Below are 26,073 nucleotides of genomic sequence, written 5' to 3' on the forward strand. Positions count from 1 at the left end.
AGCTAAAAAAAAACAAAACTGTCTGATTCTTGATTGTGCGAGGCACCTGTGTTTGCAAATATCCAGAAAATTAGAAGGAAAATATGTCACCACTACAGAGGGGAATGAATTAGATGCTGAAGGTTTCAAATCAAAGCAAGTCTGTGTCTTCTGACGCGATAAGGGTCAGGACTGTCATCATAGAGCTGCTCATAGGCGATATGGCCGATGCGAAAGCAGTAGTTGTGTTATCTGGAAGCCAGCTTCTGGGAGGAAAATACAACAATTGCCTCAGTGGGGAATAAACAGGAGAAAGGTGGGCAACTGCTTTCATTTCTGGGATTATCTGGGATATTAGGTCATATCTTGGAAGCTGCCAGCCAGTCAGGAGACTAGGGCGTAAATTCAGACCAGAAACAGCTGGTGGGTCAAATCACTTAAGTGTGCATTTACAGCAGAATAGTCCTCTAGACTTTGTCTGACTGGGGACTCGGTTCTGTTGGAGGGTGCAACATTCTTCTGGATCAAGTTTGGGTTGATATTGCACTACTCAAACAAGTCAGACTTTTTTAAAAACCGCACTTCCCTCCCCACCAGAAGTAGTGGAAAAGGCGAGACGTACAATGTAGAGGAAAATTTGCTCATCTGTTGGTTAATGCAGGACAACTTGTTTCTACAACATGACAGCAAAATGTGAAGCTGCATCAGATCCCAGCAGGCTTGGGTTCATCATATTTTTACTGAGGTCTTCCAAATCCAACTACGTCCACACACATACATATGTTTTGGATGTGTTTACCAACAATGCTGTGCACTGAACCCACAATGCACTTTGCTTTTTAGTCCACTTCCTGTCTTTGGTCCACTTGAAGCAGACTGATTCTCTTTCTTTCATCCAAATCAGTTTATTTGCATATGCACGACCACACAGACTTTCTAAGCAAATGGACAAGGACTCGATTCAAAAGGGATGCAGTTAATGTGTCCTTACTCTTTGGCAGGTCAGATGGATTTTGTCAAAACATGTACAAAATTGCTTTCAGTTCGCATAAATGTCACCATTAATTTTTCTGTGTTTCTATTGTTTCACTTTGTCTTAATATGAAAACCTTATAGAAAACCTAATAGAAACCTTGTCTCTTTAAGTCCACATCATACAAATATCTATAGACTGACATCAGAACAGTGTCTGCAACAAAATAGGGTCGATGCTTTTCAACTGGTGATGATAGGTATTGGTCATGCAAAATGCCCTAATTTTCAATTTGTATTGTTTTTCTTTTTGATATTTGAAACTTTAAAGGATGACATTAATCTCATCATGGCACAGACAGAAATGTAATCCCTACCAACTTCAACATAGTCACATTAATATTATTTCTTTCAACAGAGAAAGAGAGAGAGAGTGCTGAGCTTTTGAGTGCCATGCGTGAGCACTTTTTGCTGATCTACACGTTGTGCGAATGAATCTGGAAGACAGGCTCTGACAGGGACCTTCACTGCACTCAGAACAATAAAGAGATCAAAAGAGCAAAAATAAAAAAAGCAGTCTGTAATACCATCCATCCATCCATGCCGTCTGCCTCAGATCCCACATTAACTCCTTTGATTACTGCTATATCACATACAAGCTATTTCCCTAATGAATGATCCCCATCAGATGTAGCAATCTGCTTGTTTGATTCAGTCCGTTTACTTTTCACAATTACTGCCTGCCCCCCCCCCCCCCGCATGACAGTTTATGCATCATGTCATCCTCATAATGCTTATCATGACTACAACTATTTAGCCTTCTTTTACAAATATGTCTGGCCTTTGTGAGATCAGTGAATAATGTTTAGAAATCCCCTGCTGTGGGAAACTAGGTGGCCGATAACTGCGAATGCGCCCGTCCCCTCGTTACCATGCACATTGTTCTGTTGTAATAATTCAGCTCAGTCTTGGCAGGCTGGGCTGCTGCTATCCATTTAACGCAGATTCATCTTGCAGATCCCTGTGGTTTTGTTGCACTATTACACTTAGGATTGCCTCTGTCAATGTGTGTGCATTAGCAGACACTGAGTGCAACTCAGAACAACCCGAAGAACACTCAATACTATGATTTTCTTTACCTCTGAGCTCTCAACACATCACTTTTGTCCCTATCGTGAAAGCAAAACCTTCTCGGCATTGATGCAAATATAAAACAGACAAACAAAAGGATTTTTATCCCTGTCATAGTAACGCAAACATTGTCTAATGACAGCAGAATTAAAGCAACATACAGTATCTTTAATGGATTCAGGTCCAGCTTTCATGAAAACATTAGTGTTTTCCTTTGCTCATGTGCTGTCCATCTGCACAAAAACAGCAAAATGTCGAACGGGGAAAAAATAAGAAATAATAAAAAAAAAAAAAAATCAAATCCATGATTTAATAAATGTTCAGTGCAAGCTGAGATCATTTAAGGAAACTGTTGAGAAGAATGAGCTGAATGACTGCTTTCTAGATTTGTTACAGGAAGCTGGAACAATGTGACGAATGATGAGGCATGAAGCTGAGGGCTCTAAAACATCAGGGGTTCAGATGCATGGCTCGTCTTGGTATGTGACGTGACTCCATGAAACCCACCACCTCTCCGCACACAGACACAAACACACAGACACAAACACACACACACACACACACACACACACACACACGCACACACACACACACACACACACACACACACACAAAAACTGTATTTGGTTTTCAGTTGCTCCTGTCATGAAGCACAGATTATATTTTGTGCTTTTAAGTATATTACAATCAGCTGCAGCGACTTCAGACTGACAGGATGGCTGTCTTCAAGTTTTATCAATGCAGATGGAAGACTTTTGCAAAAAACGAGTAATTTGGAACTAGATTAAATACTTCCATCATATCTGACATTCTGAGATGCTGAACACAAGAGTTTTTACTTAAGTTTACCACTTCCAAGGACTTTTTGATGACTTCAGTATGTGTGAGAAATACAATATGATTTATGATTCAATGTCACTAACAGGCAAGTTGACACAGTCAGCCCTATGTCACAAACCAGTGAACATAAGACTGAGCCGAGGGCAGTCTGAAATCCTTCAGTCAAGCAAAACTGTTAAGAAAAAACGCTTTTCAGTTTACATGCTGCAGCACTGACTTAGCAACTATCTTATAAGGTGAGTTATGCAAAAAGTTTTTTTTTTTATTTTTTCACATTAAAGGTGGAGTATGTAAGAGTTTCAATATTTTCAAAATAAAATAACTAAAAAAATAACAACAATCGTAATTAGATAGTTTTTTAAACATGTAAGTTCCAGTCTGTCCATATTTGATGCGTTAATAAATTACAAGTTTAATTAATGACAAAGACCCTTCTTAAAAGTTTGCCTACCATTAAAAAAAAGTGCTTTTTGTCATTTGTCATTAATTAAACTTGTAATTTAATAACGCACCAAATATGGACAGACTGGAACCTACATGTTTAAAAAATGATCTAATTATAATTGTAGTTATTTTTTTTAGTTCGTTTATTTTGAAAATATTGAAAATCTTACATACTCCACCTTTAATGAAAAAGAACTGATACCTTCTGCACTGTGAGCCATCAGCAGTGTGAGGCTTCTCGCAATACTAACGCTATCTGTTAGAAAACATCACAGTACAATTTCTGCTAAGACAATATGTTTGAAGTATATCTGTTGATCCACTGCATTCCCTCATGCAGCATACGTCTGAACAACATTTATGTAAAACTACCACCTTCTCTTAATCGGTCCTCGGCACACAGACAGACATTCGTGTGCAGCAAGTCATATAAAATTGGCTAATAGAAGGTAAAGAGCCACGACTGTGAAGTTCACTTGGCGTGCCATGGAGCACTGACAACGTACAACACCCACCTTTCCTCAGGGGCAAAGAAAGACTTGAATAGAGGAAGACAGGGGGAAAGGAAAGGAGGAGGATTAGAAAGAGAGAAACCACAGGGAGACAGCCCTAAAGATAGAAAGCAGGAAAGCAAATGTATGGCATTTGAAGGTTTAAGTAGCAGCCTGGAGTGTAGACTCTGCTCTTGTCTCTATATGATAGAAGCATTCATGACCATGCTGATGTGTAATCAGCCTGATGAGCCATGCTGCATAATGGTATGAGACAGTCAGCTCCCAGGCTTAAAGAAATAACATAACTAAGTAAACTTCTACGAGTACTAAGGTGGACTAACACTTGTAATGATGTAAATGGATTTGTACTTTTACTCCATCTTATCATGGGTTTGATTTGTTCAAAGAGCTGGCATAGGGACAGGGGAAAAAGGGAATCCATTTGGAAGCACGATCAGAGATTCAGTAGGGAGGAACTGATCAGGGTGAAGGTCCGAGCTGAAAAGATTCACTAGTCTACAGACACACAAGCTGATGGACACTCGGACAGCAGTTAACGTTACCTAACGCCACAGCGTAGGAGCGGTTTCCTCATACTGTCAGCTGAGCTATGCAGGGTTATCAGTTGACTTCAATGTTTGAGATTCTGCACGAACGGCCGATAAACTGTGTGCGACACTTCAACATTTCACTGACGACTTTGTGCATTTGATCACAATTTGATGGGGTATTAATTCTGCAGGGCACCTGCTTACTTCACTACTGCACAGTGGATGATTTGATTCAGTGTTCATAGCTTCAGATTTTGCAAATTTTTAAAAAAGTTAAACCTATCATGTTTCTGCATGAGGAAAACGTGCAAAATAGAGAAACAAAACTGTGGAGTTAAAAAAAAATTAAACATAAAATCTGCGACTGAAAGCACTATACACATAACTGACTGATAGTATCAAAGGTACAACAAAACTTTCTGATGACTGCTTTTCCGTTTTAGGAATAGCCACTAAACTGGAGAACATGAAGCTGCAACATGTATGTGCGCCCTAAATTATGCTTAAACAACCTGTCTGTTCATGTAAACAACCTGTCTGTTCAGGATCATCTTTTGCAGACACGTAACAACCATTTCATTGTGTTTTTTAGACTTCTACTTAGCATGACAGACACACATGATTCCTTCAGTTAAATCGCGTAACTAAAAAGTGCAGAGATGCGCAGCAGGAGTGCCCAGAACAGAGACGAGACATGTACGTGGTCTGAAGGGGGTCACCGGTGACGGTTTAATGAAGATAATTTATCATCCAAATAAATATCTCTGAGACAGTCTTTATTCCACTTTAGTGAACTACTAAGCTAATTTAAAAGTATAAAAAATATATTCGGTGTAATATCTTATCAATAATTTAAAACACGTCAATTAAAGACGGAACCTGTCCAGGCACTGAGTGTCCAAGTTTAAGTCCAACACAAGCAGACTACCTCAGACATGTTCGTGCGCGTCCGACTCGGCTCCACGAGAAAACTTAAAAGAACGCGCATCAAGAAAACAAGAAAGAAAAATAAAGCACATCAGATGGTGGGAAAAACAACGTCTGCTTCTGGTTTCTGTACTGTTTCACCCGCGTGTCTGCGCGCAGCCGCCAACCTGAGCCCCATCTCACAAACCACACCGAGTCAGACACCTCTGAGCGCAGAGGGGAGGGGTTCCAGACACCTACCAGCTTTACATGCCCAGCGCTCTTTTCCTCTGACATCTTGGAAGTATCCAAAATTAACTGGGAAGAAACGCAAAGAAACCGGGAGGGTGAAGGGAGCAGGGGGATTTTCTCTCCGAAGAGGTCTCCTTCGCTCCGTGTCCGTTCCACGCGGCGCGGCGCGGTCCGGTGCGTTCAGCCAGAGCAGTCAGCTGCGCCTCTCCGCTGGCGACAGCTCCCAGGCAAGCCAAATATTCAACTTTGGAAAAATGAGAGAGGAAAAGAGAGCGAGTGGGGCAGAGAGAGGAGGGAGGCAGACAATCGCAGGAAAGCAGCTCCTCCTACCCACACAATACAAAACGCAGTTCGCAAGCAGATAGACGCTTCAGTGCGCTGAGCGCAGAGTAACAGGGCGTTTCTTTCACCCTGTAGCGACTTCAGTCAAGACATGAACGACACACACACAAAGTTAATTGCATGACTTTGAATCAGGGTGTAAAATGGGACAGGCCTGCAAGTATTTTTTTTTTCTAAATGGAGGAGATTTTATTTAAAAGGGTCAGCCACGGAGGTCACGTTTGGTTTCTCCACCTTTATGGAGGCAGTTGGGTGACAGCTGTTTTTCCAGTCTGGCTGAAGAATGAATCAATGGCCACATTCACTTTTCATTTTCTTATTCTGGAAAATGATGCAACCCTGGGCAATAAAAACAGGTCTCAGACAAGCTATTAAATAGCCTCCCTGTTCATTGCCATCAATAAGTAAAAGAGGGAGGCATAGTGCTACCACTCTGTTGCAAAAAAAAAGGCCCCGAGGCAACAATTACAATATTCATAGTTTTAAACTTGAGCAAAAGGGGTTTATAAGATGGGCAATATCACACTTTAATTTCCTGTATTAATTACAGTATTGTGTGTCTGTTACAGCAAGTTAAACCCACGTGTTCTTGTGTGCACCTACTACTCCTGAATGACTGAACTATTCTGATCATATCATCGTATGGTAACACACATATGCAAAGAAAACATACCAGAGATAAGCTTTGACTTGGCCTTGAAGAGGTGGGTGTGCTGTTTTTGAATGCAAGTGTGTGTTTTGCTGCTTGGGTGTGCGTCATGTACTTGGAAAAAATGCAGAGGTTAAGAAGGTTTGCAGGGTTTTCCAGCAGATTGCTCTAGCAAGTTGTGGCTGTTTCCCACCCACAGCCCGCACCTGTCTGATGAATTATGGCTTAAAGTTTGATTTGTCTCTTGTGCACTGCTCCTTTGAATCATGGTCATGTGTGATACAGTTGTGATATAGATATTAAACATAAAAAAAGCATTGTAAAATGAGCATTTGGTTTACTGAGGTTAAAATAGGAAAAAAATAAACATCACATGAAGATTTAGCCTCCAACACAGTTAAAAATGATACATTTGATGTTTTAATAAGCTGACATTTTAGTTTTAAGATGTAAAAAGTCTCCAAAAGAATATTTTAAAGGCATTTTGAACTCTTGGTCATATTAAGCACCAAAATGTATTTCTTCAGTTATTTCCACAGCTCCAATGAAGCTCACATCATTGAGGTAATTTTGGGAGGCTTTTCGATATAAAAGGGCAAAAATAAAACTCTCACAAAACTAAGAATCAAACTTTTGAAAACTAAAAGATGCCACTTAATAAAACACACCTACAAAACACTGAGGAGGCTGCTGGGTAAACAGTTCCAGACGAGGTGTGGCCTGGTGTGTTCTCCGACTGTCAACAACACGGTACCACACAAAGCGTCTGAGAGCCTGTTGGTTTCTTTAATCTCACTGCTTACCATGTTTACCCATCTGTCATGTTGGATATATCTATAAACACAAATGTCATTCTTTTTCTTGTCTTTCTTGTCTCCATAACCGTCTGTGGCCACCCTCTGTCTGCCAAAGCTCCCAGTGTGCAAATTGTCTTGCTAATCTGCTCTGCCCTGTAGGTTGTCTACCAGTTATCTGACTGCTTTTTTTTCCCAACAAGATACAAACGAGTCACATGATGCTACCTGAAACACAAGGCAAATGGAATTTAATCTGATTACAGAATGCAAAACATGATAAACTCTCCAGTTATGTGCTTTTGCCAAACAATGACACACACACACACACATTTATATATACAGTTGTGCTCATATGTATTCATACCCTTTCATTAAAGAAGGAAAAAAACAGCTGCCTGTAAAATAAGCTGAAATTGACTAAAGTAATAATAAATAAAAATTTGATGAAAATCATTACATTATTTTCTAATTCTGGTTCAATAGAAATTTTTTTTTTTTTTTCAAAAAAAGCAAACAAATAAGATAATTTATTACATATTGCATCACACATAAACTAACATTTTGTTGAACAATCCTTTAATGTTTCCGCTACAGTCAGGCGTTTTCTGTTCCTCTCAGTCAGACTTCTGCACCTGTTGACAGGTATTTTGTCCCACTGTTCAACAGAGAAGTGCTTTAATTTGTCCAGGACCAGTTTGCTTGCTTGTTATTTTTCTTTCTTCAACTCAATTAATTGAAAAAATAGTGTCTTATATGACTAAATTATATTTTGGCAAATTTTTAATTATTGTTCCTTTTTAAGTCTGCAGTTATTTGAGTGACTGTTGTAAATTTAGCCTTTTCTTTAATGAAAGGGTATGAATACATATGAGCACAACTGTATATATTTACATTTTGATTAGTACAATGTATAGAACTCCCCATCCTCATACAAAAACCTTCCATATGCAAATATGATTTTTTTTTTTTAACATAACAGTCTCCCTTGAGCACGTAGTTAGAGCAAGCTACAAGTGAATCTCACTGCAATTCCCAGTGGAGGTATTTTGGATTTTAATAGGTCTTTTACCCTTTGAGCCTGACAGAATGGTTGGCTGATTGAGTGCACACACTAAGCCTGGATTCAGCCTCAGGCACCCATCACTGCTGTCTTCACTCGCTGACCACACGGACATCTGAATTTTCTGAGTCTGGCAGTCAGCTGCACTGCACAGCAGCTTTTAGCATCCGGCACTCTCAATGAACTCAGCAATTTGTGGATTGAAGAGTACTAATGTATGTTTACTCAGTGTGTGTGCAAAGCAGCTCTTTTCCATGCAGCAATGATTGGTCAGGGGATTGCTATTGACATTTTGTTAGCAGCCTGTTTCTTTTTTATTTCTTTTTTTTTTCATTGCTCTCATTCTCAGCCACTGCGACTCATATAATCACGCCATCATTCCCATGTGATTACAGCAAATATATCAGCAAACACACAACTAAAAACAATGGATTACAGCTATTAAGATTTCACTTCTTAAGGAAAACCGAGTTACATAGATGGGAATTAATGTGGAGAGATGAAGCTAGCACCTACACACTATTACTTATTAGTTACCCTTTCACCCACTCACACACATAAAACCTATAGCTTATATCTTGAGCACATTATTCTATCATACACACACAAATGAATGCATCGGGCAATTATGGGGTCAGTAGGTGCCCAGAGACACTTTCACTTTAAAGAAAAGAGATGAAGCATCCGATGACTGACATCGCTGCACTTTTAGCAAAACTGTTCCAGTGACTCAATTTGAAACTATTTACATAAAGACAAGTCTCTCAGAAAGCAGTGACGTGAAGTAAAGAATGATGAATTCATATGAAGGACGGAGGGTCCAGTGACAGAATGAGGACGTGCTGGAGGAGCGAAGCTGCTGTGGACGGTAAACATACTGGCCACAGGAGACATGGCCTCACCTTTGTGCCGCTGTGGCTCAGGGTAAAGCACATATCACATTGCCATCAGCTTCACAATACATGTGTGTGGACATGTATGTCTGTTTCCATGTGTGTGAGTGAGTTTCATACACTGACACACACAGACACACTCATGCACTTCAACATGCATGCGGGCATGACAAATGACCAGCACCAGCGAACAGTGTGTGTCCAGAGGAAATGCATCAGCTCCTGTCTTCCTCTTTCCTCTCTCAGCCCATTGCTCATCAGGGACGTATCGTGCATCCCCAGTCTTTCTGTCGGCCACCACTACATGAAGTGATCAGGAAAAACACTAATGAGACACACAAAACTTTGCTCCCTGCAGGATTTTGGAATCTTTGATGCAGTGCAGGGTGTTTCTGCACCCTCTGCCTGCATGTTTCTTACTGTTGTGATGTGCAAATATAACTCAACAACTGTAATTTTTAATTTTGGCTTTGCTGGCTAATTTTTAGTTTTTTTTATTTATTTCAATCCTATTTTTTTAACTTAACCTGAACTGCTTTCAGCTGCCATTATTCAACAAAGGTATCAACACAACAAAAACAAAAAGCACGATCCTCTGGCTGTATTATTTCTCATTTATAATGATGTCTGCATAAACAGATCAATAAATAACAGAGGGCATGCAAGAACAAGTTTCTGGCTTGGATTTCCATTAGACTTCCAACCCCACATGTGGCCTTTTTTATGGCAGAGTCAGACTGTAAATATTCTGCTCACACTTCCAGAAATGATGAAAATACATAAGCATGTGACACAAAAATAATTGTGAGGTTGTTTTGCATCCAGAAAGGAAGATCTTTTAAACTTCCTCAAAAGAAGCACTGCAGCCAATGAAAAGCTCATGAATGCTGGTATTCCAACGTCTTCCCACTGAAGTTCACAAAAGTTCAGTTCAGAAAATGTTAACTGGAACTTGTAGTGAGTTGTGGACTTTTGCTACAAGTGTCAAAAGTTGCATCTAATGAACACAGACATATAGCCTAAAGTGAGATGGCTGAATCTAATAATTTGTGCTTTGCTCTTAGTTTGGCATTGAGATAAAATGGATTTAGATAGTGAACAGGTTAGATTAAAATCACACCAGGGACAGGGCCAGATCTGCGAGAGCTATGGGAAGATTAGATGTGAGCTGGCACAAATGAACACCCAGTAACAATCTGATAAAAACAAAACTATGTCCTTTGATTTACAACAGTTGTGTGTGTGTGTGTGTGTGTGTGTGTGTGTGTGTGTGTGTGTGTGTGTCTGTATCTCTGTCTGCTCTGCTGAGAAACTGCCTAGGATTTCTTATCATAGTCACATTGCCTTCTTCACCCTCTGGCTCCACACCAAGACAGACTGGAGCCGAACGCCGGCTGCTAATGGACATATAGACCAAACTCTGAAGAGTGACGACTGCTGTGTTTGCTGCTACCGACACACACAGAGAGAAAAACAAACCAACACATTCTTTGCAAGGTCATTTGGCTCGAAGCAGCAGTGATCCATGAGCTGCAACGTTAGAATGTTTTTCTCTTTATGCATTACACAATGAAATAAAAGAAACACTATTGAACAAAAATGCACAATAAAGCTAAAAAAAAAAAAAAAAGTAGTTTTAAAAAAGTGTCCAGAAAAATGGCCATGCTATCTAACAATACAAGCATGGGATTTATACTACTGTATAAGGTTCAAAGAGTGTTTTCAACATCTCTTCTCAGGCCCTTGACATTGTCATAATTATAGTCTTTATCTAGTCAGTAGTTTGTCTACACTATTATTAATATTGGATAATATCAGGCATGACGTGTTTAAGAGCTTTTGGGGCCTCATTGGGATCAAATTTAAAACTGTTTTTTCAAATGAGCTGAATATCCTGTGGAGGGAAACTGGAGCTTCAGAAATTTCATGAAACTTAGGAGAAACTGACTAAACACTTCATGCCAGTAGGGCTGAAGTGCATATAAATAGTACGGCACATAACAGCAACCGTCCTCTCTGGAGCCTGGACCAATGTTTCATCAAAACTCTCTTAACCCTTTCCTAAACTCATGTGACAAGCTTTCACATTAGTGTGGCCTTCCAAGACCTTATCCAGGAATCTGGATTCAAATCCAGCTTCAACATGTTTCCGTAATGTCACATCCATGTCCTTTTCCTTGAGCAGCTGACCAGCTAGGGAACATGAGGCTGGTTGTCAGCTGTCAGGATCTGTTGGATCAAAGTGGCTGGGGTTTTCCATTCTATCATGCAAAAAGTTGAGTTTTGGTGCAAAAACAAGTGGCAAATTAGTGGCGGGCTATTAATGGAGTGGTTTTCATGGGACTTCTTTTTGCAGGAGCATGTAGATTGCAAATAACTGAAATCTGGAGGCAGATTTAATCTTTGAACTGACATCACAGATAATAAAGATAGCAAGATGTGGGAATTCATAACGTGCTTGAACATGTTGGACATTTTTACATTTATTTTTCCATCTCAATAAGAAAAATTTTATTTTAAAAGTGATTTACAAAATTGTTTTATCTGTTGATATCAGCATTAAAAATGCAATAAGGGTAATTATCAGTATTGGTATTAACATTTTTAATGACACAACTTTTACACAACATACACATATATATATCAAACTCTTGAAATTCACCTTCTCTAACTCAAAATGACAAAATATAAGAGATGTAATGTATATTTTTCCAGATAAATTTGTTTGTTTGACACAACTCCCTCAAAAAATATGAGTATTGGTTGATAACGAAATTGGAAATTAAAAGTTGGACGAAATCACTTTATTGGATATCACTAAATAAGCCAATATCAAACATCCCGAGTGAAAACAGAGGTATCCCTGCATAAACCAATAGTTAAGTGAGTGTTCTTTTTATTCCTTGTCTTCTCTTATCCATTGATACGTTTTGCAGAGCCGCTTATGGTAAGGGTGGGAGTATTTTACTCAAAAGGTCCAGTTTGTCTTAGCAAGGGTAATGCAAAAGCAAATTCTGACCAGCTAAATGTTGCAAGCCCTCAACTAAACTGAGTCCCCAAACATACTAAGTCTTGCAGACTGTCATATGTATATCCACTCTAAAAATCACTCCACAAAGTCAGAGAGGTGTTTATTAATGTGTGTTGCATATAAATACTGTAAGGCAAGTATCTCACTCCTCCAACGGAACACATATGTTGTTTAGGACCTTAAAAAGGCACATTGATCTAATCTATTTCACACTGCATCAGTATAACTCTCCTGCTTATGCTTCCTTCAGAGGACTCCCTGGTAAATGCTGTTATTATCAGCATAACATAATATTCTCTATTATATACACAATTTTCTGTTTGGAAAACTCCACTGAGTTAGAACTGAGGTGTTTGTGGGTCTTCAGACTGGGAAGGGAAAAAAAGGGAAGGCACTGAGGGTATTTTGATCACAAATCACTGGCAGACTAACATGCTTATTAGTTTCTGCATCAACATCAGATAGTGCAGTTTGGGAATTAAAGCCTTGCTACTTTAGAGCTGATAATACGACTGATTAGCATTTAACAAAGCTTGCATATCCTATTGCAGGAGGCAGGCAACTGAGGTAGAGAAGAGACAGAGCCTGAGAGGAGACAAAAAAAAGCAAAAAGACGGAGGAGGGATAGGAAGGAATATGGGTCAGACAGAGAAAGGCAGGGAGAGCTCAATGTAAATCAGAACATGTAAACACGTACAGGCCTAATCTCATTACCCCCCCCCCCCCCCCCCCCAATCCACTTTGGGCCTGTGATGAGATGCATGATTAAAGCAGGATATAGTAGGCAAGGCAAGTTTATTTGTATAGCACAATTCAACAACAGCGTGATTCAAAGTGCTTTGCAGAGACATCAACATTAGAAAATAAGAAGCATGATTTTGAATTAAAAATCTAAAAGAAAGGAAAATAGTTAGATAAAAACTATTAAAAACATGATCAAGTTAAAAAAAAAAAAAAAAAGGCTTAAAAGAAATGTTGCAGATTTGGATTTGGACTGCAGTAAGGAGCGGATGTGGCGGTAAAAAGGAAGGCAACATAAGATACTCCAGGTAGATTGTTTTTGGGGGAGTACAGTAACTAAGAGATGTGGAGCAGTATATGTTGTAATCTACAGGACTTAAAATGAACAAACTCAATGCATGAAAAAGGAAAGGTTTAACAAATGCAATGTATTGGAAAGCAAACCTGATGAAGACAGTGTACTTTTTCCATTTTCAATTACACATTTACATTTTTATATTTACATATGGGTGATAATAAAAACACCATGTTGAAATGTCCCACCTACCAAGATATGTGCAAATTATGATGAAATGCAGATAAATCTGCCTTTAAGTTCAATTCACAAAGAACCTGCAGATTGCCTTAACCTTTCCGGGCCCTTCTGTAATGACTGCACAAGATTTAAATCGTCACAGTGACAGAAAATATGAGGTTTATCTGAAAAAAAAAACAAAAAACCAAAAAAACCAACAAATAAATGTTCAACATTGAAATAGTATTGTTGTGGTCATGACATCATGAATAGTGGATAGTGTAGAGACCCTAAACTGTCCCTTTATTCATTATTCATAACATACACTGGTTGCATGTCCTTCGTATTCTCATTAGATTGCATAATACCCAGTTTGGCAGCAAACACCCTCATGCATTTTTAAAGAGATGTCAGGCATCTCTGAGTGTAAACTAATCTTTTCTCTCACCCAATACTGTGAGTGTGCTGTAGAAGTGGATGATGCATGTTATATTCCATGCATCATCATACATGAACCTGAACCCGTCCTTTGGTCATGACAGCATGTGCTGCTCACTGTGCAGCTGAGTGTAACTCCTGTGAGCCCCTCAAGTTATACTGGCCTCTTTTCAGCTTTTACCAAAAGAAAAATAATAAAATGAACTATATTTTCAATCTGATTCGAATTGGTTTAGGCCCATTTTCTGTGGACATGTTGAAAAGTATATTTTGTTGAGAGTACTCAGTGGACCCATCTGCAAAGTTATTACGCGTTCAGGTCAACCGGACCTGATGGTGATAAAATGTGGAGATTGTAAAAACAATGTTTGGAAAAAATGAAAGAAAAACGTTTATTGTGTACTTTCATTCTGTTCTCCCCAGATTGAGTGTGCTACGTGTGTGTGTGTGTGTGTGTGTGTGTGCCCATTAGGATTATTATTGCTGAGTACTACCTAGAAAATTAGTTCCATTACATTTGAGGCGTTTATAAAGTGTGAAGTGTCACAAAAGCGCAAAATAAATTCAGACTTTGAGGTTGGGTGTAACCCAAACAAGTGCTGGAAATCTACCAGTAGCTTATATCTACTGAGCATTCATGAGTTAGAAAGCCAATATGCTGACAGAATGAGCTGCTATAATCAAAACTATCTCTAGTTTTCTTTCTTTCACAGCCAGAAATGACCTTACTGTAATTTGTGCTCATTAGGGTTCATTTCAATTGAACAGCACATCTTTTTTCTTTTCAATACACATAATAATTTCAGCAATTTCTTGTTCTTCTTGATATATATTTAAATCCTTTAAATATATATATATATATATATATATATATATATATATATATATATATATATATATATATATATATATATATATATATACTGTTTTACACTTACCATGCTAGTCATTAACTCCTTTCAATCTGTTACTACACTATTTACAACATAGGTGGTTAAAGTTGAGAAAAAATAATGGTTAAGCGTTAAGATGTCCAACAGAGTCCATGTTTAGTAAGAGAAACTTTACTTAAATTTTCGACAATGCCTTAGTGACAGATCCCTCTCATCCCTGCCCAGACTCCTGGGCAAGGTTATTAAAGAGAACGAGTTGGTAACTTGTGATTGAGATTAAAGCAACATCTATGAAGTCAATTTAAATGATTTATGCCTTTTTTTTTCACTGTGACTCATTGTTCACATAAAAAATAAACACTATATAAAGGGTAGGAAGGTGTATTTGATGTTCTGCTGATGTGACTGGAGGCTAGTTCATGCAGAACAGTAAAAACTGCAATTACTAAGACTCTCATGTATTGTTTTCCTCCAGGCTCTAAACTTTAGTTCTTTTGATACTAAATAAAATAAATTTTCAATTCACAGATATGTTTCCCTCACCACAAAAAAATCAAATAATTAACTGAACAAATGTAAAATTATGTAGAGCTTTCGTTCAAATAAAAAAGGGACCCTATCACATCATAAAGTGATAGTATTTTTGTAAAAACATGGAAAACATCATGTAATAATGTGTTTTACTGTAAGTACATAAAACACTGGATACACTGTATCCAGATGTTGTTGCAACCCAGAAATATTGGGGTAAAATACATGCATATAAATTATTCTTGTCATGCAGAAACATTTCACTTCCTTTTGTCAAGGATTAATTGTTCCGTTATGATTTATTGTTGTACACACAGGAATGTGGGACAGCTATGAACCCTGCATTGCCTCCAGATTTGTCTGTATGTGTGTGTGTGTGTGTGTGTGTGTGTGTGTGTGTGTGTGTGTGTGTGTGTGTGTGCATGTGTGTGTGTGTGTGTGTGTGTGTGTGTGTGTGTGTGTGTGTGTGTGTGTGTGTGTGTGTGTGTGTGTGTGTGAATGGTTAATTAAAAAATAGAAAAACTTGCAAGTAAAGTGTGTGTTATAAAAAAATCCATAAGAAAACTACTTTTAAAGGCATAAACTTTGAGGACAAAAAAAGATGCACCACTCATTTAAGTGCTTGACAAACAGACTTAACCCAGTTAAATGCCTCAAACAATAATCCTATCGATTAGTCGCCAATAAAAATGTATCAGCTTCACTTCACAGAGGAGAGTCGGGACAATCTTAGCAATACCATACAGGAATGAAGAATTAGTGCAAACAATGATAAAAAAGTTGCTGTTTGCTTATCTATTGTCTGAAGGCTACTTCCAAAGCTTGTACAATAAAATATATTGTCATTGTGAAAATAGAAGTAGTACCACACAGAAACAGACTCAACAATGACTCCTGTGTGTTATAATTAATTCTGCAGAAATGGTGAGCAAAACTGGAATAAAGCATCACCAAAGACACATTTTGTTCTGGGCCTCATGCAGACATTAAAGCTGTAATAAAAAGACTGCAGACTCAGAGCACTTAAATTAATTAATTTCGAGATTTTATATATATTTTATATATATATATATATATATTATTGGCTATTTAAGTGTCTGCTCTAAACATAGGAGCAAGAATCTCAAGTGTGAAATGTCACAGCATTATTGGCCCACATGCATTGACTCAGAGCACTCAAATTAATTAATTAATTTCGAGATTTTATATATATATATATATATATATATATATATATATATATATATATATATATATATATATATATATATATATATATATATATATATATATATATACACACATATATATAAAATATATATAAAATCTCGAAATTAATTAATTAATATATATATATATATATATATATATATATATATATATATATATATATATATATATATATATAAATATATATAAAATCTCGAAATTAATTAATTTAAGTGCTCTGAGTCAATGCATGTGGGCCAATAATGCTGTGACATTTCACACTTGAGATTCTTGCTCCTATGTTTAGAGCAGACACTTAAATAGCCAATAAATGTGTCATTTAAACACAAAGTGACACATTTTAAAAAGTCATGGAGAAATTTAAAATGTTGTTACATCATCACAAACCACATGAATGGACAGCTTGAGCTCAGGTAATAAAAAAAAAATATATATCTTCAGCGTTATTCTTCTTTACTGTCTTTCCTCAGCTTTTATGAAATATCTTAAAGGCCTCTGTTTTTTCTTCAATATCTCGTCAATATTTCTTCATGAACATGTTACTGCATCTTCTTGCTTCTTTCCTGCTGAATTGAATTCATTTTCATTTTCACAACTCATCATCAGTCCAACCCTGCTCACCCCCCCTTTTCTCCTCTCAGAGGAGCAGCCGAGCTCTTCATCAGGCAGATGTCGGGCATCTGTCACAGTCCAGACCAGTTCTGGCATGATTGATTTTTGGCCCACCTGCGTCTTGGTAATGACCAACTGTCAGTTGTTTTACTGCCTGCACTGCCTCCCCTCACAATCTCCAGTTGCTGCACTATCCAGAGGCAAAATCTCTCAGCCCAGTCCTACAGTACATTATCTCACTTGTCTTCCTAGATTTACCATAAAACCAGCCTGTCTTGCCAATAATCTCTGCAGAGATTACCTTGAAAGATGTCTATTTTAAAAGGAACAAATCATTTGGATTCAAACGATACATACAAATATTAAAACTGTTTTTCCAAATTGTGTTATCATTTAAAGCACTTTGTGCTGCTTTTGGTATAAAATGTGCCTCATGAATAAAACAAATTTTATTCTATTATAAACAGAACATGTTTAGTCAGTCATGTCACAAGATCCTGTTTATATAAGCAAGGTACTGTGTTTTGATTTGACTAAAATTTTACAATGTCTTAGAAAACAAGATCTCAGAATTACACTAAGATATATGAGAGCATTGTACAGACATATTCCCTGCATGGCAACCCAATTTCTTTTTTTAGAAGAGGCTTCTATGCTTTGTATTGATTATTTTTCAAAGACAAAATTCAGAGCTTAAACCAAGACAAAATAAACAAGGATCTGCAGTGATAGAAAGCTTCCCTTTAGGAAAGTGTTATGGAGGTCACTGAGGAAGTTCATTTACAATGTTAACTAATGGAGCTAATATATATTTAACTTGTGTTTCAACTAGATTTAAATGATATCCTCTTTTATGAAGTTCAGATAAACCATTGCATGTGTAAAGTCTAAAGTGTAAAGTTCCGATCCATTTTACCTCCTGTGATGCTTTTGATTCAGGTCTTTGTCCCTTACTTCTTTAAACTGCAGTGACTTCTTCACTTTCCCAGTTTTCCTGTCTCTGGTGTTGCATACAGAGCTTCTTATCTGTTCAGTTGCTTCTTGAAAACATAATAAGAATAAGCTTTAAACAACTGCCTGATGTTATAGTCATGTGATGCAACCAACAACAACTGTCTGCTGACTGAGCCTCAATATTTTGGGACTTTCTGTGTTCAGCTAAGATATGAAGGCAAAAGATTGTGTATATCACTGCCAATACTATGTTCTTAAAGCCGACTCTTGTTTGTGCACGGATTTAATCAAAATGCTGGTAGAAATCCATATCAGTGTCAGACTATGGCTCACTACTTCAAATTTCTAATACACAGAAATCCTTCCCAAGCCTGATTGATTAGTGGGATTCAGACTGCAACCAAATAAGCCAGGAAACTGCAAAAACAAAGCAGAAATGTTATTGTACCAAAATCTTTCCTCTTCAACACAACACATAAATCCATGCACATATGATGACAGACAATGGAATCACAGTGGAAGCAGATCAGAAGCTTCATGTGGTGAGAATCCAGGGAATAATCCACAGTGCTACTTTTAGGTTGCATTAACCAGTAACAAATGTTTTGCACATTCAAGTCAAGATCATAAGTTTTCATATGTTTTAATAAAACTATTTAAAACCGAGGAAGGTATCTATTCAGAGTAAACTGAGAACAGAATCCTTAAATTTCACCTTGATGGACACATTTGACTTGATTTTTCTGAGGAGATAAGATGCCGGTAAAGTAAACTCAGACCTCTGTCTGACTCCAGCAGACATCAGATGATACACACATGCCACGAACATGTCGAGAGACCCATTCATGTCCTGTGGGAGCCTTCAGACTCAGTAAGAGGAGCTTCAAACTGTAGGCTGAGTGAAAGAAGGGGCACACATCCCCTGGCTGTATCCACCTGGACGTCAAGCTTCTTTGATGATACTGCTCAGAGGCTGGGTGCAACTTCCACACGAGGAGTAAGAACAAGACTGAAGAACTCTCTATTTTGCCTGTTACCATTTGTCTCAACCTAACCTCCACTTTTTATTCTTTCCTTTCCTTTCCTTTCCTTCCCTTTCCTTGTCCTCTTTGGTTCCATTTACCTGGCAGGGACTACTGATTACCTATGGAGAGCAGAGATGCAGCAGAAGGCATCTTTGAATGCGAAATCTGGCTACAAACCTTTCATCTGTAGAGGTATACCTGGCCAAGGCAGACTGCAGGATACTTCTTCAGAAGGCATGCACCAGAGGAGGGATGAGATAGATAGAGAGGAAGGACAGAAAAATGCAATGATTAGGAAAGAAGGAAAGTGGAGAAACAAAACTTGTCTGTCCAGAATGTATGCTATTGTCAGGCCGAAAAAAGGGAAGTAAATAAGGGTAATTATTAGAGAAATATCAGAGGAAATAGAGGGAGATAAGAGAAGAATAAAGCAAATGCAGATCAGAATGATGAAAAGACTCGTGTGGCTAATGACAAAACCCACTATACAAAGAGCTTTCTAATGCATTCACGAGGGTCAAATAAAATGTCTAAAACAGAAGGCAATAACTAATCTATCTAAAAATAAAATATTCAAAATTATTCTGATGGTATTTCGATTTTGGACAGGGAGAATGGAAGCTGCTTATTCCTAGTCAGCACTATGTACCTTCGTAACTGCAGTATCTGACATCAGATATGTAGTGCTTTATTACATTTTGTCACACAGGCAGATCTTGCAAGTGGTCAAAACAAATTACATCATGTTTTTCTTTGTGGTATAGTAGCAAAGGTTAAGAAACTAAAAAAAAAAAGGCATTGGCAGTAGATGCCAAGAGAAGAAAAAAGAAAGTGATCAGTGCCAATTTCAACAGACATTTAACCATCTGTTGTGTGGAATTTCAAAGGAGTAATACCACGTATCAGGTTTTGTTGTGGGTTGCATTGTGGTGTAGTGGTTCACACTGTCACCTCCCAGCCAGGAGGTTCCTTCAGTCTCAGCTGCTGCCTTTCTTTGTAGAGTTTAGATGTTCTCCCTATGTATGTGTGGGGTTTCTGTTTTGGTGCTTCAGGTTCCTTTTACAGTAAATCAAGTGGTTGTTCTAAGTTTTGAGTACAAATGATTCTGGGTTTGATCGACTGTCTGTGTGTTGGGAACTAATGACCTATCCAGGGCATGTCCTGCCTCTTACATAATAGCTGCTGGGATGGGCTCCAGCATTCCCAGAACCTTTCATTAGAAAAACTGGACAATACTTCTTTCAACCTCTTAGCACACAATGTCAAATGCTAGCTGTGTCTTGAGAAACTGATGTAATTTTTTGGATTATCTTTGAGTAACCTCTAATGTACCTTTAGGGGTACCTTTTAAATGAAGAGATGCAGTTGTGGTTTTTTAAAAAAAAGTCCTGTTAAAGGAGTGCACTTGAACAAGTGACATCTTCCTTTATATTTTAAACTCATGTTGTCTCTGCTGATGAGACGGCTCTTATAAATGAGCTTCTCATCACAGACCAGTTGCAGGACTGCACACGTCTTTATTTGCTGCAGTGATACAGTTGCACTCCAAATTCATTAAATTCAACACAATACTTCCTTATATAGCCAGTTAATAGGAATGCACAGAGAAAAAAACATGGTGGATGGTGTGTGAGGGGAATATTACTTTACACATTCTATGGTAGATTTCTAAATGTCATATCACAAAGGGCATGTTTATTGCTTAAACATGGTATCCGTATGCACTTCTCTCACCCAGTGAAGAGTCAAGCATTTTGGTTATTCTCTAAAAACAGACTGGCACGCCTCTTAGAATTATCCAGCAAGTCTCTGGATATTACTCTACACCTAAACCAAATGAAGGTGGAAAGTCAGCTAGAGCTGGGGGGGGGGGGCTGACAACAACAGAATCCATAACAAAAATCTAATCAAAGGCACATCAGCACAACCGAGAGTCCCCTGCACTGTCAATTGTTCTACTAACTTCTAAAGGTGCATTCACATCAGGATAGTCCGCTGGACTCATTCCGATGGGGACTCGGCTCAGTTGTAGGGGGGGTGTGTCCAGTCAGACCAAGATTGCATTCATACTGCACCTTGGTCAAACGCATCAAACCTTCACGATATTATATCCCCATTCCAACTAAAGGTGACGCTGCACTAGTATGTACCAAAAGAGAGGACAAGACAAGTGAAGAAGAAAACTCAAGTTGCAAGTTAAACATGGAGCATGAAACTACTGTCGTTTTGGGTTTTTATGTTGTCTTATGCAAGTATACTGCAGAAACACTGCAACAATGGGCTCGTATGTACAAGAGACGAGGCAGAGGACTCTTAATGCGATCGCCATTTATTTAACATGCATGCAATGCCACGTCAAATGCAGGGAGTGACTTTTTGTTTGTAGTCCGCTTCCTGTATTTGATTCACTTGAAACGGGCCGAGACCTGTGTTTGTAAGCGGACCAAAATCTGCATCTTTGGTCCGAATCGGAATTCGTTTGGCGCATTCACAGCTCCCTAAACGAAGCAGACTTTCTTATTTCTTTTTTTTTTCTGAGCAAACAGACTCGGATTCAAATCAAAAAAGGCTGACGTGAATGTGCCCTAAGACTGTCCCCAAGTGGAAGTAAAACTATATTACATGTGAAAATCCGAATCCCCAACATGAAACGGCTGCAGAGCAAAGATCAAGCCCTTAAATGGGCACTTCACTTAGGGACTGCAAATATTATGACAGGGTGTGGGAGTGTGTTAAAAGGATTACTGTCCATTCATAGCTTTGGTTCTCTGCTGCATCAAAGCTTCAAACTTTGTAAGTTTTACTGTCAACATCATCTCTAGACTTCCTGCGGTCGAATGTCTCTCGCTGGCAGGCAAAGATTGACTACTAAGAGAGTAAGAAGAGGAAGTTAATGTGTGTGTGAAAACTGATGTGAGTGAAATCCTTCCCAAACCTCTTTCTAAAAACACTCCGCATGTTTCTTTTGGTGGGGCACATAATAACTCAAAAGCCTCCCACTGACAGCTGCTGTCCATAGCCGTGACGGACTGTTAGTTTGACAAATGGATTCTCCCATAGCTGTCTACCTGGTTCTGCATGGGGAAATCAGGCAGGAATGCTGCAAGGCAGGTCTGTCCTTAGCCCTAAATACCACGTCTGGGAATACAGACAAGGATCATTACTGAGTCAGAACATGTATTTAAAGCTGACAAAATCTTGTTTACATCGGACACAGCCAGCACTTTAAGTTGTTGTATAACAAAAGAGAAAATGGAAATTTGTCTTTTGTCACAAAGAATTTAAAGCGTGATCTGTTCTTGAGGGGCTATTATTTAAAGCAAACAATGCTTACCAACGGACAAAAGTTTTGTTACAATGACTTTTAAACACTTATTCGGTTTCTATTTCTTTCTCCCCTGCTGCAATTTGTGTCCAACACAACTTTGCCTCTGTAAATGAAATGTAACTGTTTCCCAATACAGGCAGAGAATAAAACTATGAAAACAAAACAATGAATTGAAAGAAGAAAACAGGATACTTTTTGTCCTCATATAAGCCTCAGGTATGTGTGTGTGTGTACTCTGCCTCTGAAATACACAACATTCTCAATTATAACAAGACATGTTGCTAAGAGAATAATCAGATCCTTTATGTTGCAGCTCTTTGATCAACATGTGCAAAAGAGAAATCAAAGCTTTGCATGCCAAATTGTTTCCCTCTTTCACAAATACAGAATCTAAGGAATGCGTCATAAATCTACTGGTGGAAGTTATGTCCAGCTGCCATTTGTCATGAGAATATGTTCTGGGAAAGATCTTAAAGTTGAAGATGGGGTGGGAAGGGGAACTGGTAGGAGCCTGGATTTCAGCCACACAGTCTAACAAGTGCATTATGTTTCCACTCTGTGGGATGCCTGAGATGGCTGCCAGGCTGCAAGGCATGGTGGCAGCTTTACCAAACAAAGTATTTAAGACACGAGTGAGCGAAACCTCGGAAAACACATGTCTGTTTTTAATCAGCAATGAAAGTCAATGTGGCTTTCAGCAGCTTTGCATGTTAAATACAAAGCTGTTTTAATGATTAAAATATAATTTACTGTTTTATTTTACTGTGATTTTGCTCTTTGTTCTGTATTTTATGCTTTTTACACCATCTGCAATGCTTTTAATGGGTCATGTAAAGCACTTTGAATTGTCCTGTACTGTCCTGAAAAGTGCTAGACAAATAAACTTGCCTTGCCTTGCCTTACCTAAATATAACGTTGTGTGTTTGATTTTGAATAACATTCATTTATCAGCATAATAGACTTAAATAGAAAAAAAATAAAAAAAATAAAAAAAAACATGAAAAGAGGAAATTTTTGGACCTAAATAAGTAAAAGTTTTTTTTTTTTTTTGTTTGTTTTTTTTGTTTTTTTAAAGAGGCATAGGTTTACAGTTTGCTACAATTTGTTTGGAAAGGTAGAAAGGTGCAAACAGAGATGAGAGTCGGGGTCAGAGAGAATCATGGGGGAAGATCTCTGAGAGTGAAGTTAAAAATAGAGCATGGAGTGGAGGAGGGGAAGAGGAAGAGGAGGAGGCATACCTGTGGGCTTGGAGGCAGCCTAGTTAGCAATAAGCAGCACCATCGTGGATGTTGATGGGCCGGAAAGATAGACAGAGTGGGAGAGATCAGGAGACCAAGAGAGGCTCCCAGGGATGACGAGGGAAAGCTACTAATGAGGGAGGAGGATGCAGATAAAGCAAGGCAAATTTTAGATAAAAGACAATGAGCTGGAAGAGGAGAGAAGCAGGGGAGCAACTGGAGGGTTAGATGAGGTAATGAGAAATCAGCTCAGATCGCATGAAACCTCATGTTTGCATCCAAAACAGACAATAATTTCACAGCAGATTGCAGATGAGAGCAGTGACTAACAATAACACATGACAGATGCACATGCTGAACATAAACACACACACACACACACAGACACAGTTATATCCTGACTATGCTAGTTGTGGGAATCCCATAAATATTTTTTTTTCTTTTTTTCTTTTATGGGTACAAGAAGCACTTCATGAAATACATAGACTTTTCATTTTTTAGTTGGGCGGTGATTTAATTGGATGAAAGAATGATTCTGCAAAATATGCTGTCAAAGCGAGTCACTGTCTTCTCAATATAGCTTTTTTACTTGGAGTTGTAAGCTGACATCACCTCCTTATTCATTTTACACCTTGTACATACATTTACACACACACACACACACACACACACACACTATCTCTCTCTCTCTCTCTCTCTCTCTCTCTCTCTCTCTCTCTATATATATATATATCTATATATATATAGATATATATATATATATATATATATATATATATATATGTGCATGTATTCATATTTGTCAATCAATATAAATTAAAATGACTTTCTAAACTAAATCGGGAATCATGGACAATCAAAACTTATTTTGGTCCCTAGAAAGCTGTTCACAACTAATTCAGGGTTTAAGAAAACTAATGGGTTACCCAGGATTGACAGAAAACAGGCCTTAGTAGGAAAGACTGAGCTCAGCAAGTCATTTATCATTATTTATGAGTCATCTCTACCATAGTTCTGTGCTGAGTTTGGAACGGATTTCATGGTCTCTTTGGCAAAAACATAATGACAGTCAGAGTCGCAAACTATTTTAACATTAAACTGAATACATTTGTGTCCACTTATCAGTTGGGTTTATTTGCTGCAGACTGAATAATAAAATATGGTTATTAATCATTCTGAAAGTGTTCATTAATTTCCAATATGGTTCATTATTTAGAAGAACAAATTAACATGAAGTGCACTAACAAATCCTGGTTAATTACTGACAAAGTGGCTGCTTGCTGCCAGTCTCTCCTGATTCACTTGTTCTCTGTCACTTTCTCTTGATCCGATTCAGTGTGCAACAGTTCCCCTCACTGTTTTAGCTTAAAACAAAAACATACTAAGACAGATCTGTAAGTACCAACAAAGTACTGTAATGCTACAAGTTTTCAGTGGGTCAAATACACCCATTAGCCATAACAGCATGGCCACAAATGCAGTATTAAATAGGTACACCTCATGCTGTAAAATGGCTGTTACCTGACAGATTGGACCAAGAACATTCTGATACAAGGATGTTATCTACAGACAGGGGCGTTTCCTGGACCTGGGAACATTGGGGGCTGAGCCCACAACTTCGTAGAGGAATCTCTGAGAAGCAACGCATAAAGAATGTTTATTATTTAAGCTTTCTAGTCTGTCCTGTCTTCTCGGCCCTGGTCCTCTTTAAGATTTGTCAGATTTATTTTTATCATAATTAATGACAACACAAGCGCATCTTAAAAAGGAACTGACCCTTACAACATGATTAACCTTCAAATATCATTTATTGGGGATATCGGATCAATAATCCAGGATAGTTATGAAATATGATACTCCACGGTTTAAATGTATTAAATTTATCCTTTCTGGATAGTTGGATATTATGTCTGCAGGAAAATATTTGTGCATATGATTAATCTAGAATGCGAACATAATAAAAACATTTTATCTTCCAGAGTAAATCTTGGAATGCAAAGCGACAGGACAGGTCACTCAGTTTTATGGTAGTTAAGCATTCAAAGTAAATCAAATTATTAAATTAAATGTTGAAAATTTCTATCAGGTAGCCTCATCTTAACAAACAAAAAGAAAAATCCTCTCGCACTGCATGTCAGGACCTGTGTCCAACTGCACTCCCAGCAGTCTGACCAGCACTTATCCATGCTGGACCCTCCTGTTTGATTTAAAGCTTGTGTTATTTATGT

The 26,073-nt window shown here is 38.1% G+C and overlaps 1 protein-coding gene across 3 annotated transcripts in view; it reads right to left on the minus strand.

The window, feature by feature from the left end:
- mid2 (midline 2) overlaps positions 1 to 26,073 on the minus strand; it is a 159,726-nt gene that overhangs the window by 94,631 nt on the left and 39,022 nt on the right. For 2 of the 3 annotated variants that reach the window (XM_079250017.1, XM_079250015.1), the window contains exon 1: positions 5,579 to 5,771. The exons of the other annotated variant lie outside the window; for it this stretch is intronic. The gene's annotated coding sequence lies outside the window, so the exon portion shown is untranslated. Of the gene's footprint in view, positions 1 to 5,578; positions 5,772 to 26,073 lie in introns of those variants that run through there. 3 annotated transcript variants of the gene reach the window in all.

This window comes from Telmatherina bonti (assembly GCF_933228915.1).
Source record: "Telmatherina bonti genome assembly, chromosome: 12".
Taxonomy (NCBI): domain Eukaryota; kingdom Metazoa; phylum Chordata; class Actinopteri; order Atheriniformes; family Telmatherinidae; genus Telmatherina; species Telmatherina bonti.